This window comes from Sylvia atricapilla, chromosome 19, assembly GCF_009819655.1.
Source record: "Sylvia atricapilla isolate bSylAtr1 chromosome 19, bSylAtr1.pri, whole genome shotgun sequence".
Classification (NCBI taxonomy): Eukaryota; Metazoa; Chordata; class Aves; order Passeriformes; family Sylviidae; genus Sylvia; species Sylvia atricapilla.
In genome coordinates this window covers 2,574,679-2,582,843 of record NC_089158.1, presented here as the reverse complement: position 1 = coordinate 2,582,843, position 8,165 = coordinate 2,574,679, and positions in this window count along the sequence as shown.

The window sequence follows — 8,165 nt, the reverse complement described above, 5'->3', positions numbered from 1 at the left end:
AGGATCCTGGAATGTAAACACACTGCAGCCTATAAACTTGTAAAAATCATCAAGGAAAAGCTTTCTTCCTGTTAAAAGCTGGGATTCCTGCTAATGGATGGGAGTGGATTTTTCTTTCCTGGATTACAGGTTGTGGGGACTGCTGTTCTACTCACTCGTTTTGCCCAGTTGATGGGATTTGGGAAGAACGGTAAAAACAGGCAGTTTCTAGGAACTCTGTGAGATGTATGAAACCAGATGAGCTGAGTTATCTCCTGGTTACACAGAGCACTCTGTGGCTGGGCTGCTTTTCACTCTGGGTTTTGTTGTTTTCTCTTTCATCCCCGAGCCTCCTCTCTGGCTGGTTTGCCTACAGATCCCTGCATTTATGCATTTCCCCTTGTTTTGGTTCATGGCTCGGGTAGCAGCAGCAGGGAAAACCTGCAGAATTGAACAAAATCAGCGATGTCACCTCGAATGAAAGCTGTGGGTCGTTTCTGTTTGGGGACACAGAGAGGAAAGCCCTGATGGCTCACCCCGACTGAAAGGGGACTGTGGTAAAGCATCTTCCACCCCCGAGTGGGCATCTCTACATGAGGAAAGAGTTTCAGTTTACCTTGAGACATTTTAGGAAGTTTAACTGGGGAGTTCTGTGCCCTTCTCATTGTAACGGGCTCAGGGCCAAGAGAGAAGAGCCTGTTGGATCTTGTCACCATTCTCCAAACCCTGTTCCTCTCCCTATTGGCAGCAAGCCAAATTCTCCCTCCTGAAACATTTAGTATTTAGGAAGGAGCACAAAATAACTAAGGGGAATTTTAGAGTGTTTCTGGCAGGGTGTCAGAGAAACTTCTGTGTGCGCAGCCTTTATTTTGTCTTCTGTAATGCTTGTTATTTTTCATTTATTAAACCTTTTACTTTACAAAACACTTCTGAAGAGCAGCCTGGCCAAGATTGTTTTAAGCCAGTGTGCAAGAGCTGGACCCTCAGAGATGGATACATTCACAGGTAGCTCAAAACACTCTGGCCACGTGTTAACCTGTGTCAGGTGATGAATTCAAACCACAGGAGGGATTCTCCCCTTCACATCGCTGAATAATTAGCCTGTGCTAATTGCACTACAGGAGGTTGGAGTGGTGAGATTTTCGTGTCCAGAATAGCTGAGACATCTGTCAGCTCAGGGGATCTCCTGGAGGGATGGGGCATGGGGCAAGCCTTGCCCTTTTACCTGCTGCAGACTCCTGCTTTTGACTCAAGACCAGCAGGTTTTGTTTTCCCCTGCAGTGTTTAAAGCAACTTCACTTCACTTTGGAAAGGCTCAGCCCTCAGCTGGCAGTGCTGCTGCTGAAGTGCACCCTTGACAATCACATCCGAATGAATCTGCTTCCATAAATCACACCCTGCCTTCAGGAAGACAAATCTCTGACTGGAAATTTAAAAAAAAAAAAAAAACAAAACAAAACCAAAACAACCAAACCCACAATAATTTGGGAATGTACATAGCATGTACCTCATGGGGCAGATAATTAGTAAAGTTATTTTCTAATTCCGCTGTCTTTTACAAGAAGAAAAGATCTAATCTTCATGGAATTGAACACAAGAGGACTGGTAGAATGAGTCAGGTCTGCTGTATTTTATCCTGCATAGTTGCTGTAGTTTTCAGTTTCATGTAATTTTTAAACAAAAATCAGCTTAAGAATTTCTTTTTCTCTTGTCCTGTTATCCTTTGAGTAAATTTATGTAACACCTAAAAACAATGCATGCTGAAGTCCCTTGTTGCTTAGTGACTTTTTATGCCCTTTAAGTTGAAGTTAGTGAGTTTTACGCCCTTTAAATTGAAATTAGGGAGTTTTACACCCTTCAAATTGAAGTTATTTGGACCTTAAAACACCCCTACTGTGTTTTGCCGTGAAAGATCAGCACAGGGTGCCCAGAGAAGCTGTGGCTGTCCCATCCCTGGCAGTGTCCCAGGCCAGGTTGGAGCAGCCTGGGATAGAAGTGGGTGTCTTTGCCTATGGAATACAATGGAATTAGATGATCTTCAAGGTCTTTTCCAACCCAAACCATTCAGTGATTCCATGATCAAGGCTGGAGGGGAGGACCAAGTGACTCATTAAAAATGCTGGCACTGAACAGAGCTATCTTACTCAACTGCTGATACGACACCGTGACCCTGGGTTGTTTCAGCACCTGAACTCCTGCACTGTGACTGTTCGTGCTTCAAACCACTCCAGAATTGGAGTGGCTGTGTATTTTCAGCCAATCTTGGTGGCTGTTAAGCACCTGCTGGGAGCTGGGTCTGCACTGAAGTGTTCCTCTGAGTCAGGGCACAGGTATGAGCCCTTTCCAGCACTGAATTCCAAAACCTGGAATTGCCATTTAGCTAAGCTGTTCAATTCATTCAATCCTCACTCAGACATTTTACCCTCGTGGGAGAAAACCAAAACCCTGCCAAGTGCTGGGAGATCCTGCAAATGTCTCTGCAGCTCTGAAATGAATCAGAGAGCCACGGGGAACAACAGAATCCATCAGGCTGGAAAAGACCTCTGAGATCATCAGCTCCAACCTGAGCATGTGGTGACAGAACAGGGAATAGCTTTGAGCTGGCAGAGGGGAAATTTAAGTTGCATATTAGGGAGAAATTCTTCCCCAGGAGGGTGGGCAGGCCCTGGCACAGGGTGCCCAGAGAAGCTGTGGCTGTCCCTGGATCCCTGGAATTCTCAAAGGATTGAAGTTAGTGAGTTTTACACTTCAAATAACTGAAGTTATTTGGACCTTAAAACACCCCTACAGGTTGGACAACAGGGCTTGGAGCAACCTGGGATGTTGGAAGGTACTCTTATTTTTTTGTCTTTATTTTTGCATAAAACTGAATGGAAAAGGAAATCAAGCATAAGTTAAAGAGAGAGAAAGGAAGGAAAACAAAGTGTGGAGAATTGCAAAAAATACCCCAGCTGCTTGAACAGCTAAATGAGCTCTAAGGAGCTCTGGCTTCAAGGATGTCAGGGAATGTGGCTCCAAATCCAGGCTGGCCAGGGCTTGGAACAACCTGGGATAGTGGAAGGTGTCCCTGCCATGGAATGGGGGAATGAGATGAGGTTAAGGTCCCTCCCAAGCCAGACCAGTCTGGGATTCTGTGTTCCCTCACACCTCTATGGGAGAAGGGCAGATCCCCCTGCAGCCCTCAGCCCAAGGAGTTGTCCAAGAGGTTCTGTGGTCCAGCACCAGGAATTCCTTTCCCATAAGAAATACTTGTGTTTTTTGGCCTGCAGGACCAGCCTGTGCATGTCCCTACCCTAAAAGCTGCCCTGTGATGTGTCTGAAGTTAAAGGCACTCTCCCCACCGCGTTTTGAACCACGTGTGTTTATTCAGGAAAACACTTGTGCCCCCAATATTTAAACTGCAATAATTAACACAACACAATTTCATTTTATGTGGGAGAATTGTTTTGCTGATTCATGGGTGTCATTGCTGAAGCCCCCAGTGAACACTCACAACACAGTTGGGTTTATACATGAAAAAAACCCCTTTAAATATTAAGGCTCTGCAAATACTGCTCATAATTCTGCCTGCCACAGGCAAAAGTCCTGCTCTCCCACCATTGTTGAGGTTAAGGAACTTGGTTGAAGCCCCTGGAGTTACATTCATATAAAGTGTTTTAAAATTGCATAAAATCAGCATTTTTCACCATAAATCTTCCTTTCCCTCTATAATATAAGATGTAGAAATTGGCAGTTTCAAATCGGGATTGATGTGAATATGGGAATCAAAGGATCCCAGACTGGTTTGGGTTGGGAGGGACCTTAAACCTCATCTCATTCCCCCATTCCATGGCAGGGACACCTTCCACTATCCCAGGTTGTTCCAAGCCCTGGCCAACCTGGCTTTGGAGCCACATTCCCTGACATCCTTGGAGCTCCTTAGAGCTCATTTAGCTGTTCAAGCAGCTGAGGTATTTCCCCCAATTCTCTACACTTTGTTTTCCTTCCTTTTTCCCCTTTACTTTATGTTTTATTTCCTTTTCCCTCCACTTTCATACAGAAAGAGAGACACAGAAATAGAAACAAAGAGAGGAAGAAGCAGAATGACAAATCCCCAAGGAAATTAAAAATACACAAACAGAAGGAATGAAAAAAACCCCTGTCAAATATTTACTACATAGTTTTATATGAGAAAAGTAGCTTCAAAAGTGACTTTCTGAAAGTTCTGAATTGGTGCTTAATTCCAAAATGTGGCTCTCCCTCTCTCCGGTCTGGACAAATCCAAGCAATAAGTAGAAAAAAATTACGTAAACTGGCAAACCTTATTCTTGTGTGGCCTGGCCATAAATCTTTAAACTTGCTCAGTTGTCATTGTGTTTTACCTCACCAATGTGTCCTGCTTGGAGGCCTCAGTCCATAAATTACCCCTGGAAAGTGGCCATAAATTATCAATGCACACATTAAATAATCTTTTCTTTATCGGGAACTGAATGAGGCTGTTGAGTGTGAGGTGGCTGGACCGAGTAAAGACTCACTCAGCAGCTGAGCCTGGCTTTTCTAGGCAGCTATTTTGGGTGCTCTGACTCACCTGGAGCTTCCTGTTTCACATTGGCTCTCTGAAGGAATTAAGGAGCCTAAATTTAGAAACTGTTGACATGAAGGGAAATGGAATGTCAGGATTGCAGGATATGGCAGCTTGGGGAAAACTGATGTGCAGCATCCCTGACTTGCACCAGAGCATGAGGCTGCTGCAATCCCAGGGAATGCTGAGCAGGGGAAAACCTCTGCCTCCATGCAAATGTCCAGCTCTGGGATCTCCCAGCCTTGCCTCTCCTTGGAAGCACCTGAATTTCTCCTTGAGCCTGAATTTAAGACAGTGCCATACTCTCCTTGGAGCTCTACCCTTCTCCATCCCAAACCTTCAAGCTCCTGGGATCAGCAGTGAAAAGAAAAACTGGGAATTTAAACAATAGATGCCTGATGTCGGGGGAATTCCAGTTGTGACTGCAGAATGTGATCTTCCAAAACGTTTTTCCAAGACTCTGTATCCTCACCTTCCTTGAAACTGAGCCAATTGCCACCATTAAAACCTGAGGGTGGAGAAGGTTTTGAGGTCACTAGGTGCAGCTCTTGCTGCCTCAAGTGTTGCTCATCAGAATTTGCATTTGTTTTGGTCATTCCCCTCCAGAAGCTGCCTTTGCTTTGAGGTTTTATCTTGCTGTTCACACCAAACACAAGTTGTACCACTTCCACTTTTTAAAGACTCATTGTAAGGTCCCAAATATAAAAGCTTCTTATTTATTTTGCTTTTTAGGATGGTTATTTGCATTGAGTATCCCTTTCTCATGTTATCTTCAGGATAAGGTGCTTGAAAACAGTGGAGCTGCCTTGAATATTTCTATCTAGTAACATTTTGAGTAATAATGATAATAATTATTTAAGAGCACGAGCAATTAGCCCAGGATTTTGCAGAGTGCTGCTTGTTTTCCCAAGGGATCTGTGTGCCTCAGAGCAGTGCAGAGTCAGGCAGTTGCTGCACAGAAGGTGAGGGTCCTATTGATCCAGGTGGGATCTTTAAATAAGGACTGCTGTGTAGTTTTTGGGTTGCCAAGAGCCCCTGGCTGTCCCCTGGCACAGGGAGGGATTTCTCTCTAAGTGACTGCAATGTTCTCTCCTCGCACTGAACAAAAATCAAAACAAACCCAGAAGTGAATGTGAAAGTCCCTCCATGAATAATGAATCTGTGTCAGATAAGCCATGGCCTAATTTTCATAGCTGAGCTTTGAGGAGTTTGGGTTGGGGCCAATTTCATGGGAGGTGTCATTGAGCCTTGTGAAATCTGACTGCACTCGTGGCTTCAAAGCCTTCACGGCTCAGGCACAGCTCAGATCCAGCTCTATGATCTCTGATACTAAACCTGATCAGATTTTGGGTGCTGCCCCCGGGTGAGCTGGGATGGAAAAGTGTTACATCAGCTTGACTGCTATTGAAGTCCCTGTTAAGAATTTCTACAGCAATTAACAACAGACAGAATTAAGCCAATAATAGGCATTTGTTTTTCCCTATCAACCGAGATTATGGATAAATCCTATAGATGCCCCATGGCCAAGCAGATATCAGATTAAGAGTTCAGCTTTATCAGGGATTGGGGAGGGCCCAAACCCCTGGACAGGGCAGAGCTGTGGGATTGTTGCTGCTCCCTGTGTCTGGTGGAGTTGGCAATCACACACAGGCACAGAAAACCCCACATCTGCCCCATCTGAGGATTGGGGGGGGGATTTACCCAATTTCTCCATGACTTTGATGCTGTTATATTTCAGCTGTTATATATTCCATACATTTTTAACCCTGCAGTTCTTTAGTGTAGAACTCCAAACCCCACACACAGTGTGAGCTGCTGCTGCCCCACTTTGGGCAGACACAACAATTCCTCTCCAGGCCTGGGGATCATGGACCCCTCACTGCCTCAGGCTGAGAGATGGAAACTAAAGTGAGTTGGGGGGAGAAAACTGGGGGTAAATGACTTCATTACCTGAAGGTGGAATTGGAATATTAATCCCCAATGTGCAAATGGCTCAAACTGATAAAAGTGTGAAAACTTGTGACCTGCCATGCATTTTGGGTGCAGCCCCTGGGGGGCTTGGTCTGCCTGAAATCCACCTGAATTCTCTTCAATAAATATACCTGCTTTTTATTCCCTTCATTTTGTCTGGTCTCTGTTTTTAGGTAGCCCCAAAAGACATCACCTTCAGTGCATTTAGGATCCCTCCCCTCTCCTGGGCTGGGCCCTGTGGTGGGCAGCCAGAGCAAGGAGAGGTTCCTCAGAAGATGCCCCTCCTGCTGCAAATGGGGCTGTTCCCCACAGGGAATTGCTCCTGGTGCTGCTGGAGAGACACATCCTTGTGGGAAGGACCAGCCTGGATAGTTTTTTTAAATACAGTTTGTTGCCAAAATGACCTGCTTAATAAAACTTGGGATAAAACATATTAAAGAAGGAAAAGGAATGAAAGACTTGAAGTCTTCCTGGCTCAGAGCCTTGCTTCAGTGAAAGCTATTTAACATTTTTGTAACTGATGGGGATATTGTCCACTATTGATGGGCTTTCTTTCTGGCTATAATTTATTCTGATTTCTCAGAGGCAGTGGGGTAGAGGCCAGACTTCTTTATCCAGAGGTATTAAAGTGCCTGGGGCTCAGCAGCTTAGCACTGCTTTGTCAGGATTTTCTCCATCTGGCAAAATAATAGAATAAAATCACCCTCTGCAGGGAGAGCTGCTTTATTTCTAAAAGTTTGCCCTTTCTCTTTCAATTCCAAGCCTCGAGGGAGAGGAGGAGTGTTGGGATGTGTGAGGAGATGCATATTTTCATTCATTGACTGCTTCTATATTCAGGAGCTGTGATCCCTCACTGCCAGGCTTGCTTTAACTTCTTTGGAAACTGCTTGTGTGTATCAAAGGGGAGGCAAATAAAAGTTAAGAACCTTGCTCAGAGACATCAGGGATTTATAGGGCCCAGAGGGGTAAGGAGATGCCAGAGGAGGTTCTAAAGTCATAGGCAGGGTCAGCTGATTCTTATGAAATGAATTTCCCTTTGCTAAGGGAAAAAGAAATAAAACAATTTATGTTTGGTTTTTTCTTTTTGATTTAGTTTTCTTTTCTTCTTCTTCTTCTTCTTTTTTTTTTTTTTTTTTTTTTTTTTTTTTTTTTTTTTTTTCCTTGAGTCATTAACAGCAAAAGGAATTTTTTGTTTGCAGCAATGTTCATCAAAACAGAAAGTGGGTATCTCTAGCAGTGAATCATATCAGTTGTTCCTGACCTTTGGAAAGTGTCTGCTGTAATTTGAAGTCACCTGGTGGATGAGAGAAAAAAACCTCATTGCAATGCACCATCAGTTTCTGGTGATGTAAAACAAGAAAATTACTGCTCTGAGGAATATCTGGAGTGTGCTCACACAGACTGGGCTACATCAGGCACCAGCATCCACTGAGCCTGGAGGATAAACCGCCGGGTTTCTGGAGCCAGAAACTCGACCTGTGACTGAATGTTTGCTGTGGAGAGTTTGCCAAGCTCCAATCATAGAAAAATGTCAGTTGTGCAAGGGGGAAAACTCCAAGAGTGCTGCCAGCAGACCTTCCTGGTGTCCCAGAGATGTAGGGAAAAAGGGAAGGGCTGAGCTTACACCAGCTTTGGCAACATCTGGGTCCCTCCC